Source organism: Macrotis lagotis, chromosome 6, assembly GCF_037893015.1.
Source record: "Macrotis lagotis isolate mMagLag1 chromosome 6, bilby.v1.9.chrom.fasta, whole genome shotgun sequence".
Taxonomy (NCBI): domain Eukaryota; kingdom Metazoa; phylum Chordata; class Mammalia; order Peramelemorphia; family Peramelidae; genus Macrotis; species Macrotis lagotis.
In genome coordinates this window covers 3,500,453-3,513,542 of record NC_133663.1, presented here as the reverse complement: position 1 = coordinate 3,513,542, position 13,090 = coordinate 3,500,453, and positions in this window count along the sequence as shown.

The window sequence follows — 13,090 nt, the reverse complement described above, 5'->3', positions numbered from 1 at the left end:
TAAAAGCCTTTCCCCTTGATTGTCTTGTTTGATCTTGACCTAGGAAAATAGATCTGATAGATGGGAAAACTAAGACTCCAATCTTTACCTCACTAGATGGTGACAAAGCCTTTTACTTCCTCCTCCTCCTTTTTCCCCATGTCCTTCTTCCTTCTGCTCTCCTCCCTTCTGACCCTCTTTCTCCAGCAGCACTACCACCTGGAGGTCAGTTCTCTTTTGAAAGTCTTGGGGAGGGGGGCGGCTAGATGAAGTAGTGGATAAAGCACCGGCCCTGGAGTCAGAAGTACCTGGGTTCAAATCCGGTCTCAGACACTTAATAATTATCTAGCTGCGTAGCCTTAGGCAAGCCACTTAACCCCCTTTGCCTTAGAAAAACCTAAAAAAAAGGCTCTGGGGAAGGGGGAACAACTAGATGGCCCAGTGGATAGAGCACCAGTCCTCTAGCCTCAGACACTTAATAATTTCCTTGCTGTGTGACCTTTGGCAAGTCACTTAACCCCATTGCCTTAAATAAATAATTTTTAAAAAGTCTCTAGGGAGATGGGGCATTCTCTCCAAGGAATTTTGCAGGGATAAATATCACCAAAAATTGAAGACTACCTCTCTTCCAAATTACTGTGGAGTCACTAAGAAGAAGGCTTTGAGCTAAGCTAGACCCAAAGAATCACCCTAACAGGGAAGTTTCATTCTACCTCCCTCCCAGTCACTCCCACTCCAGCTATAACTAACAACTACAACAAACTGGGTCAAAACATTTAAAATGGTTAAGGGGAGAGGAGGAATACATTGGCACTAAAGACAGCCTGGCTATCTGTGTAGTTGGCCCTCTTCCCAAAGGGTCCCAAGAGAAGGGGCCTGGAAGACTCATAGTTTGGCAACCCAACCACTGAGAGATGCACAGAAACAGTGGCCCTGGGGAGGAACTGTCCCCACCCCCAAAGACCAGAATTCGGATACAAAGTCCTGTTCCCCTCTTGCTAGTTACTGATCCAAGTCATAATGACCTAATTAGTACAGTGACAAGGGTTGTTATGGCCAGGATCTCATCAGCACCTAACACAATGACTGGCACATAGTCAGCTCCCAGCAAATAGCTTTTTCATGAATGAAACGAACCTCAGCAGTTTAACCCAGTCTTCTTATGGGTGTGGCCACCGGCACACCTGACAATCAATCTGGTTCTAGAGGAAGAAGCCCCATATTCATTCATTTAATAGCTGGTTGATATCTTTAGAAAGTTCAGGGAGGAGAGAAGAGTACAACTAATGGCTTAAAGATGTGCTAGGTGGGTCATTTCTTGATTTCCACTCAGAGAGAATGCACCCTCCTTCCTGAGTCTGGAGAACAGTCAAGAGATTGGCCCCTGACTCAATGACTACACCCAAGACTCTTCCTCACTAGCCCTCAGTTTCCTCATCTGAAAAATGGTGAAGTTTAGCTAGACACCTCTCAGGTTCCTTCTGGCTGTCAAATGATGGCCTGAATTTGAAATAAACAAGAAAGGGGTAAGTAAACTGGGGAAGAAATTTTTTATTTGGGGGAGGGCATCCATTGTCTCCAGGAAGCTTCATCTGCACATGTGGACAGGTAACAAATACATGTTGATATACATGAGCATTTTTATACATGGGGAGCACATGCATGTCTGCATTGGATAGAGGTTCATTGAGAATATTTACCTCCGGATCAAAGCTGTCTGATTTAGGGAGTCTCAGGAGGAGGCGAGGCAGGAGGGCTCCATTTTTCATGTGCTAGCCCCAAACAATTCTTCCACTGTATCAAGAACAAAAAGTCTATTCTTTGACTTGAATTGGCATATGCAAATCTGCTATTTGTGACCACACTCTACTAAAATATGTCTATGATTCTTTCCCTCCTCTCCATTTCCCTTTCCTCTCTTCCCTTCCTTTGGTCTGTTCCCATCTCCTCCTCTTTCCTTCTCTCTTCTCCTCCCCTCCTCTCCTTTCCCCTTCCCTCTTGTCTTGCCTCCAAGCTCCCTTCATCTCTCCTCATCTTCCTTCTCTAATATCTACACATGACCTGAGAATTGAGCTCCAGAACCCATGACATTTTCCCCTCTTTTTAAAAATCTACAACCTTGGCAAATCAATCAGGCTGTGTATTCAAGGCATTTTTATAACAGAGAAAAAGAAGGTTTTTTATCTATTTGAAGGAAGAATGTAGAACATGAAAGACCGACAAAAGTCTTGATATTGAATGAACACAAAGTGAATTTGAAAAACCAGTGGAGAATAACTTGGCATCTTCCCTGCACTTCGTCCTTAGGGGAAAAGGAAATGGTCTTCATTTCTTCCCTCTGCCTTTTCTTCTGCCAGGACCACCTTTCCATCATCATCACCACCATAGGCAATGGGGTGTCTTGTCTACATGGCTAGAGGGCATGAGTGTGGCAGGGAGTTGCTCTTGACCAGTCATTCTGTATATGCCACAGCAGATGATGCCCAGGAAAAGGCAACTCAACATGCAGAGAGTAGCAGCTTTTTGGAGATTGTCCAGGTAGGACAAATGAGCTGCACCCAAGGAGCATGGCTGCCTGTCCCCAGCCCTAGCCAGGTAGACCCTTGAACAAATAGAGGGGAAAGGGTTTCTTCTTGCTCTGTAGCCTGGAGCAGTCAAGACTAAGAGAGAAGATGCAGTCCCGTAGAAGGACAGGTTCACTTTGGTCCCACTAGGCAGAACCAGAACTAATGGTTCCAATTGCAGGGAGGCAGACTGAGGCTGGATATTGGGAAGAACTTCCTAATCATGAGAGCTGCCCAGGACAGGTGCTTGCTCCCCATCACTGGAAGCATCAAAGTCAAGACCTGAATGCCCTTTGGTTATTGGAACTTGTAAAGGGGTTTCTTTGAAGACCACCATGGCCTCCCTGAAAGCCTTTGATTCCTGTTTAGCTGAAAACCTGAGCAATTGGAGTTGGAGATATGGAAAGGAAAGGAAGTTAAAAAGTCAGTCTAAACTCAGAAACAAGCATCATTCATTCACCAGATTTCTCCTTGGTAGTGCTGTAGGCATGTGCATGTGCTCATACATATGGTTGCACATATGTACCTATGTATCTTGTGTACCTTGTATGTAGAAGGGTGTGTGCCTGTGGGCCTCTGAATCAATCCAATCCCTGATTCACCCAATTCTGAATCACTGCTGTTCCAAGGAAGGCAACAAGTCCCAGGGGCTAAAGGAAACTGTTAGGGAAAGGCACTCCAGGGAGAAGGAAACACCTGAGCACAGTATCTGAGACCTTGAAGGACAGCTCCAGACAGAACCTCCCAGCACCCTTCCGAAATCAGGCAAAGCCAGGAGGAGTCTCCCAGAGGCATACTGAGGCCTCATCTCATCCAACCATTCAACCAAACAAAAGAGAAATGATCTCTGCCCTCCAGGAACTTCCATTCTAAACATGGAGATAGCAGATTGATGAGAGAGACACAGAGATAGAGACAGTTATAGAGAGACAGAGATAGAGACAGAAAGAGATAGAAAGATAAAGAAACAGATGGACAGAGACAAAGAGAGACAGAGACAGAGAGAGAGAGAGAGAGAAGCAGAGATAGAGAGACACTGACTGATGGATAGACAAACAAGCTGATAGTCACAGACAAATGGATAGACAGATCGACTGATAGACAAACAGATGGCTAATCGCTGTAGTTAGACAAATTAGGTCTGGATAGCTACAGACATCATATTTACAAAATAGATCTGAGCTTAAATTTGGAGGACAAGTTTGGGTTAACCAGCAGCTTGGAGATCAGGAAACCCTTGGTGTACCTGATGCTATGAGATGAACTCTGATGAGGCGGAAGTATGGATCAGCTCATTCCAGGCCTTGGGGACAGTCACTAGGAAGGTCCAGAGATAGGGAGTGGAGTTCTGGGCAAGGAAGAAGAAGAAGGCTTGTTTAGCTGGGGCCCCAAATGTGTGAAAGGGAGTCGTGTGCCAGAATGTTAGGAAATGACATGAAGCTGGGATGTAAAAGGCTGTGGGAATCTCCAGCTGGTTCCAAGGGTCTGAAGAAGTCCATTTTGAGGGCCAGGTTGAACTCAGAAAACCTTGGGGCTCCCTGGCTGGCACAAGGAGAAAAATCTCTCTCTCTCTCTCTCTCTCTCTCTCTCTCTCTCTCTCTCTCTCTCTCTCTCAGCCCGGGCGAGCACTGCCTTTGTTTACATTCTCTTTGTCTGTCCCTTGGAATTCTGGGACCCTGAAAATGCATTTTTTCCTGCTTCTGTATATTCCCCAGCTCAATAAATGTTAATCACAGTCATTATTGTGGTCAGATTGGCCCCTTGCAGACTCCTAGAGTCCTTCCCAGTCTGGTGCCGGCATTAGAAATGATGGCGGGAAAATCCAAACATTTACAAATAGTCCCAAATTGTTGTCCAAACTGTGCCACATAAATAGGAAAGAGTCAGAGGAGACTTGGGTTCCTTGGGATGATGCTCCTCAGTCCCAAATGACAATCTGATGCTTTTTTTCCCCTCCCTACCTTGAGCTTCAGTCTCCCTCTTAGTGCTAAGGAGAGAAACAGACAGGCATATGAACTGATGAATGGATGGATGGAGAGACTTAGAGAGACTGACAGAGACAGAGATTGACAGAGATAGAGCAACAGACATCTAGAGACAGAGAAAGAAAAGGAGAGAGACAGAGACACAGTCATATAGAGACAGAGAAGGACAGAGGCAAAGACCAAAAGAGGGAATAAAAGAGGGAGAGAGAGAGACAGAGAGGTTATTTTTTTATTTGGTTGCCTCCTCTCCTACTCGGTTTCTTTTTTCTTCAGTTCTGTGCTTCCTCACATGGGATATCTGTCACATTACTGAACTTTCATTCAGAAACTGCCCCAATTCAGAAACACGGTTTGAGATAAGCTACCTAAAAATGTTGGGATTCTAAAGGAAGCCTGGGGTAAGGCTGTTTTCTGTCTCCTTAGCCCACACTGGAGGAAGAAAAGGAGGAGAAGGAGGAGGAAGAGGAGGAGGTAGAGGAAGATGAGGGAAGAAGGAAGGGGGGAGGAGGAAGAAGAGGAAGACAAGGGGAAGAGAATGAGGAAGAAGGGAGGGAGAAAGGAGCGGCAGCAGGAGGGAAGCCAAGAAACACATATGGGTGGTTTACAAGCTGCTTCCAAACTGCTGGGTCCTTTTCAACTTTGTGTATCCGGTCAAAGGCCTGAACTAGGCCAGGGTGGAACCTCCCCAGTCAGCTCCCAGATATTCTGATCTGAATTAAAACTCTTGGATGTTCCAAGAATTTGTTACTTCCCAGATAGTCTGGTTTGGATTAAAACTTCTGCTTGGCCCAAAGTTCATCTGAAAGACACTGCTCAGTAAAACCAATAGTCTCATGGTGACCCATAGTGGGAATCAAAGAGAAGCCCACCAAGAATGGAAACCTAAACAAATTTGGACATTTTTATTGATTAATTAATTATGTTATCTGCCCCAAATGACCATCAGTGAGGACTCTCAGAGCTAAGTTCCTATTCCCCTCATGAGGCTATCAGTAGCTATGGGGGCTGGGGGTGTCTTTTTAGCTTTATAGCTCCCAAGTCCCCATCACTGTATTTCTCTCCATGATTACAGGTAGAGTATCATTTAGTCAGTCAATCTCAATCAAGTTTAAGAGAGAAACATTCACTAAGAGAGATCAGTAAATACAGATAGTACAATACATGGTACATATACTGTCCCACAAATGCATCCAAGAGCACAGGGAAAGTAAACTCAAACTTAGAGAGGTCAAGGGGCAAAGGGCAAACTCACAACTCTAGATGGCTGGAAGTTTTTTCCCTTCCCTTCTTGGGAGGTTCAAGGAGATCTTCTTTCACTTTTCAGTGAGCTTTTTGGACAGCTATGAATCTGCACCCAGTCTGCCCTTGATGCCTGACATAAACACTGCCTCTTAGGGTAGGGGACAAGTAGAAGGGGGTGCTAGAATACTCGACAAGAAGATAAGTCCAAAATCTGCTGGACCCATCCTGAAAAGGTTACAAATCCTTGGTGTGGCAGAGTTGGGGGTCAGAATGAATCCATCAAAGCTCCCCTGCTCCAAGCGGTTCTTCTGTGGTTGTCTTGCTGGAATAGCACTCGCACTCCAATCTCTTGAATAATTCTAGTTGTAAATTTACAGACGACCTCTAGAGACAAATCTCCCATGCCGGGTGCTTTCATTCTCATGACAAGAACTTTCCATCCTTAGTCAACACCTGCAAGTCTGGGGTTGCCACTGACTGATAAGTGTTGACTTTCAGCCCACATCAGGGCATCTTACTATAGTGGGATGAAGTAAACCCGCCCTTACATAATTCCTCTTAAACATCCTTTGGGAATCAGTTTTAAAACTTTCTATCTATGCTTCACGTACCTTGCATGCTTCTCTTTGTAGTTATACTATCTCTTCCCACCCACCACTGGAATATAAGCTGCTTGAGGTTTATTTTTGTCTTCTTTCTCTCTGCTGCCTTGGGTACATGAAGAAAGTAGACTCTTTGATTTCTCTTTCTTCCAGGTCTAAATTCTAGGTAATTTTTGCTATTGATTCACTTCAGCTCTAAGTTTTTCTTCTCTGCTCTATATTGAGCATTGTACTAGGGCCTGGGAATATAGGGATGAAAGTGGCATGGCTCCTACCTCTAGCAGCTCATTTTCTACTTGAGTAGGGAACCATTTTCTGTTTGTTTATTTGTCTATTGTGTATCTATTGTGAAAAAAAAGATGCATGGTTTGTTTCAGCTCTCGATTTGCCCATTGTTCAGATTTCATTTCATTTTTAAAATCTTCAGTGATCTCTTTTGCTTTTCCATCATGTTAATTTCTGAGTATATCCCTCCTCTCCTCTCCCTGCCCCAAAGAACAAGAGAGAGAAAGGAAAGCAAGGCAGCAAAGCCAACCCACTTATCAACTTCTTCAGAGTAAGAAGGGAGGAGATGTATCTCTTCTTCAAGCTTCTGAGTACAGATGCATAAGGATGGCAGTGAGGACAAGGTGGGCATGGGTGGCCATGGAAGCAGCAATGGCATTGAGGATTGTGACTACAAAGAGGATAACATTTATCTAGTGCTTGACATATGTTATCTTATTTAAGATAAGAGCTCCTCACCTGGGAGGGGGGGTGTTTATTATCGTCATTTTAGGTGGGGAACAAGAGTTACATTGCTTGCCCACTAGTAATCATCTAAAGCAGAATTTGAACTATGGTCTCTCTGACTCCAGGTGCAGTACTCTATCCATGAAAGCTAATGGATTTATTGAAAAGGGGGAGCACCCCAGTGGGGGCTCAAGAGCTCCAGCACTAAAAAGCACCAGAGGTCATCAACCCCTGGGGACCCACACCAGTGTGTGAGCCTAAACACGTGCTACATCTAGAAAGCACGTTGAACAATTTGAGAGTTCTATTCATATCGGTTGTTGCTGTCCTTCCTCCTTATCTTCTTTTTTATTTTTTTTAAGTTTTTGCAAGGCAAATGGCGTTAAGTGGCTTGCCCAAGGCCACACAGCTAGGCAATTATTAAGTGCCTGAGACTGGATTTGAACTCAGGTCCTCCTGACTCCAGGGTCGGTGCACTATCCGCGGTGCCACCTAGCCACCCCTCCTTATCTTCTTCAATGGGATTTAGACAGAAATTGCTCCAAGTCACCATCCTGCTGTTGTTCTTTTATACATAGCGTTTGTATTGCACAAGTGGTTAAAACCAGTTTCCCGCCATGAAACAAAGGGAGTGTGATGTAAGCACATCCACTGGGAATCTCTAGAAGCATCCTTGACTTAACTCGGGTAGCAGGCCAAGCGATGGAAGGATGGCAGCCCCCTTGCTTCTCCTGAGGCTCCGCTAGGTCTCTCTGTGGTGGAACCTGGTCACGGGTGGTGAAGCTTGGGGTTAGGGACATGTGGGATGGAGCCTTCCCCTTTGTGAATTCGGGTGGTGTCCAGGGGAGGGCAGGCAGCAGTTCAGTCTGGGAAAACACTCCAGTTGCAGTACAGTTTGTGGGTGGGACTCTCCAGGATGCTTTGGAGTTATTACTGTCACTCTCCTGTGGCTGTGGCTGTCAGGGAACTGTGAAATTGGGGACTTCAGGCTGGTGAGCTAGAAAGGGTCCGCTAGTCAGTGCACAGGCCTTTAGGAAGACCTCATCAGGTGCCAGACTTGGTCTGAAAGGCCGGGGGCCAGGCTATTGCCTGGTTAAGTGTCAGGAAAGAAGGTGTAACCAAAAGGGGGGGTGAGCTGACCTCAAGGGGAAACTGAGGAATAATCGAGGGACATCCTGGGGTACCAGGGCTGCAATGTCGGAAGGAATGAAGGGAAGCCTTGGGGGGGGTGGCATCTGAAGTGAAGCCTGGGAGCAAGGAAGGTCGAAATCCCAGGGAATGAGCTCCAGGCTTGGGCGGGCCCGGGTGGAGAGCTGGCCGGCATCCACCCGGATGTTGGATGTTCCGTAGGACCTTTGGAATCCTGGAGTGTGCGGCGCTGGTCATGGGAAGGAGACAGCTGGGGCAGCCACCCAGAGCGGTCCGCTGCTCCCCCCAAGGCCCCAGGCTGCTGGGCTCCTCCCAAGGTGGCCTCTGGTGGAGGCTGCTGGGCGCCCCCAGGCCCCTTTCACGGGCACAGCCCAGGGTCCCCTCTGGCCGGGCTCCCCAGCGCCAGGGCGCGCCTGAGCTCTCGGGCCTGGCAATAAAATGATTTGACATGTGTAGGAAGCAGGATGTGTGAAGGGCCGGAGTCTGATCTGGTTTCGGAGATCAAACAGAGAGCAGCATTGTCCCGGCCTGGGCAGCTGATGTCACCGTCTAGGAGGCTGGATCCCATCGCCCTGGTTACCCAGCTGGACCGGAAGGAGGAGGGGCTGCAGCGGCTCTCATTAAGTTTTACAACCAACTGAACTGTTCTGCGGGGGGGGGGGGGGGGGGGGGGGCAGGATGGGTGCGGGAAAAGAGGGGAGGGGGAGAGGAAGAGGATGTATGGAGCAGAGGCTTCGGCCAAGTCCCAGGCAGGCCCCCTTTCAGGACCCTGGGCAACTCCCGGGCAGAGCCTTGGCGTGGGGACTCCCTTCAGGGGGAGTTTGGGGGCGGAGAGCCAGAACCTCAAGAGGAAAACTTCAGAATCAGGAAAGTGGCCAACCAAGGTCAATGTTTCCGTTATGCTCTTCATTTCTTGGGGACTAGAAAGCCTTAGCCCATGTTGGAGTTTGGCATCTCTGAAAAAGACTGGTGGGTGTGTGTGTGTGTGTGTGTGTGTGTGTGTGTGTGTGTGTGTGTGTGTGCATCTATGTGTGTGTCTGTGCATCTGTGTGTGTGTCTGTGTGTGTGTGTGCATCTATGTGTGTGTCTGTGCATCTGTGTGTGTGTGTCTGTGTGTGTGTGCATCTATGTGTGTGTCTGTGCATCTGTGTGTGTGTCTGTGTGTGTGTGTGTGTGCATTTGATCCAACAGGCTTTCACTTCTCCACAAAAAGATGCAGACAACAACTCAAAGTGAAGGATGCGAATCAATGGGTTGGACTTTTCCTGTCCCAGGAAGGTGGAGACCAGTATAAAGAAAATTAAAAACAATGCTGCTGTTCACACACTTAGTCCATGAAGCCTGAAAATGTGTTCTAAGTGGCCCAAAGTCTCTTTGGGGGATAGGGAAGAGGGGTGTCGAGTGGGGCCGTCACCGGAGCAGATTGACTTGTATCTTTCCCTTTTGAGTATTATCTGGGGCCCAAGAAAGAAGCAATTCCCCTGGGGTCACAAAACTAGTTGCAGCAGAGTCTCTAAGGCTGGATTGGCCTGCCCTACACCGCAATATAAATGTACAACTCAGCCCCTATTCCAGCACTGATCATCCACCAAAACCACCCTTGAAAAAGAGATTTTGGAGACTAGGACAGTGGCCCTTGATTTTGCAGCCACATTTCAGCTCAACGGAAAAATGTGGATAATCCTTGGAAATGGCTTTAACAAGATGACTTCAAAAGAGCAAACATTAGATCACTTCATTGACTGTTGGGCACTTCCTCAGAGATAATATATAACTCCAAGAGGAGACTGAGGTACATCTAGTCAGATGCTGGGCTGATGTAGAGAATAGACTCCTAGATACCTATCACAGGCCATGCTCCTATCGAAAACAGCCTGAAACAAGAAGCAAGGTGACTTTTGAAATAGAAATTGATGGGAGAGTGTCTGTGCCCCTACAGTCTCTTCCTCTCTCTCCAATGCCTGAGCCAGTCCACTGTTGCTACAGATATACTGGGGCTCCCATTTCTTTAAAAAAGACTTCAGGGCAAATGTGCTTTGGCAGCCAACTCTGACATTTGGGGGCTTCCCTTCTAAGCAGTGAGCTTCATGGTGAAGTTTTATCTGATATCTCATAATATTACTCGACATTGCTTGATATCATTCTCAACAATCAGCCTTGACATAGTCAGTGCTAAGTAAATGGTTATTTGAAGATGGATGGATGAAGGAACCAGGAACCCACATGAGAAGGGAACCAGCCTTCTGCTCCATCCTAAAATAGCCCCTTTGGAGCTTCTTTATTTCTATCCAGGGCCAGATCATTGAGACTCCCAAAGTCTTATCCTGCTGATCATGCTTGACCTCATCTTATCCCTTACATCCCTCCCAGGCCCAATTGTTTTCCATGTCTTTCTGACTCTACCACCTCTTCTTTGGTCCCATTCCCCCTGTGACCTTAGTCCCACCCTCACCATCTCTCACCTAGAATATTACAATAGCCTTCTAATTGACCTGTTTGCCTCCAACCACTCCCCTCCTTAATCCATTCTCCCTGCAACTGCCAAAGGAATATTCCCAAAGAATAGATTCAAGGACAGGCTCCTCAAAGGTTCTCAGGCTCTCTCCCTACCAACTTCTCTGCCTGATAGCTATGGTTGTCCATAACACAGCTCAATAATCTGTCCTCTGGGTTCCCTTTCTTTCTTGGACAGTTCCTCCTAGCTAGAACCTCAATTTTCCAAAGGACCCAAACTAACCATCTCTTTGTAGAGCTTGGCAAATAATTAATGTTTAATAAAGATTGCATTCTTCTCAAAACTGCACTCCAGAATCTCCATGGGACATAGATAGATAGATAGATAGATAGATAGATAGATAGATAGATAGATAGATAGATAGATAGATAGATAGATAGATAGATAGAGATGGATGGATGGATGAAAGGGTGGATAAGAGAGAAAGAGAAGCAGAGAGATGGAGAGAAGGAAGGAGAGATAGGTAGATGGATGAATAGTTAGAGAGAAGAAGGGAGGGATATGTGTGTGTGTGCATGTGTGCATACACACCTATATATTCATATGTATCTGTTAATTTTCTTACTCCCAGTCGCCTTTCCATTTTATTTCATATGCTTCCTCTAGTTGACACTTGGCCTCCCAGCTGTTTAATGTGCATGATACTCCATCTCCTACCTTTGCACATGCTCTCTCTCAGGTATGGAGTGCATTGACTCCACCTCTGTTTCTTGGAGTCCCTGTCCTCTCACCAAACTTGCAGTTCAACTATCAGCTCTTTCTCATCCCCTTCCCCCTCACTGCTCTCTGTAGACACAGGCAGATTCATTTTTCTCTTTGTATCACTAAAACTAGTGTCTTGCTGCACATTTCAAAAATATCAATAGAATTGAATATAATCCATTATTATATATTATCTCCACCCATCTTCTCAACCTACTTCTCCAAGTGGAATCTAAAAAGGCCAAGACTATGTCATTGTGACCTATCTTTTCAGCACCCAGTGCAATGACTGGTCCATAGTGAGTATATAGTCAATGAATGTCTCTGACGTTACCCAACCGCATAGAATCCCTGCTTCAACAGGATCTCATAAGCAAAGTTAGCCTGGTCTGGCACAATCAAGCCATGGAAGACAAGTCCCCTACATGCCAGAGATTTATCAAGGGTGTGACTATGAAAGCAAGTCCCAATACAAATGAGAATATCCCCAGAGCTGTCTGAGAGCTTACAAGAACATGGTGACCCTGAAGACACAGAAGATACAGACCCCTGAAGATACAGTGAAGATTTCTTCTGATGTGACAACATTTACAAAGATGAGATAGATTATGGGGAAAACATTATCTCTATTTAACTTCCATAAAAACAAGTCTTACTCATAGACCTCCCCAAAGGGACCTGGAGATGCAGCTCCCTGGGATATACCCAGTTCCTTCCTAACAGTGACCTTTGGATCTTTCCTATACTTAAATGAGTTAGGTTATTCTCCTGTGGGTTGATGTGTGATGGTTCAGTATCTCATGTAATTGAGATTTTGATAGAGAGTGGGGTGGGGTTGAGACAAGAGGGTCCTCAAAGTCCTCATCTCTGATGAGTGAGCCATTGTACAAGCCTAGCTTCTGAATTTGGAAGTTCTCAGAACTCTGAATTCCTTTGTCACTTTGGCCCTAAAACAGAGTACAGAGCTAGAGAGAATGAGAAAGAGAAGCTGAGGGGTGAGTTGGAGAAGTGGATTTGCAGAAGTGAGGATTAGGGGAGAATGATTTTTAATTATTTTTATTTATTTCATTAAGCATTCCCCAATTACAAATAAAAAATTATTAATAATCATTTTTTAAATTTTGAGTCTTAAATCCTCTCTTTCCCTTTTGCCCCTGCCCTCCTTGATAAGGCAAGCAAGTTGATATCAATTATACATGTGAAATGATGAAAATCTTATTTCCATATAAGACATGTTGCAAAAGAAAAAGTCAAAATAAACAATAAAAACAAAGAGATTTGTTCCTCTCTCCTTCGATCTGCATTCAGAATTCATCAGTTCTCTTTCATCATGGGTCTTTTGGAATTGTCTTAGATCATGGTCTTGACAGAGTGACCAAGTCTTTCACCATTGAGCAAACTTACAAAATTGATGTTATATACGTACACTGCTCTCCAGGTTTTGTTCACTTAATTTTGCATTAATTTATGGAAGTCTTCTTAGGTTTTCTCTAAAACAATTGGTTTATTTTTTCTTATAGCACAGTAGTATATTCTATCACAATCACATACTGCAACTTATTCAGACATTCTCTAGTTAATGGGCATCACCTCAATTTTCAATTCATAGACACCACAAAA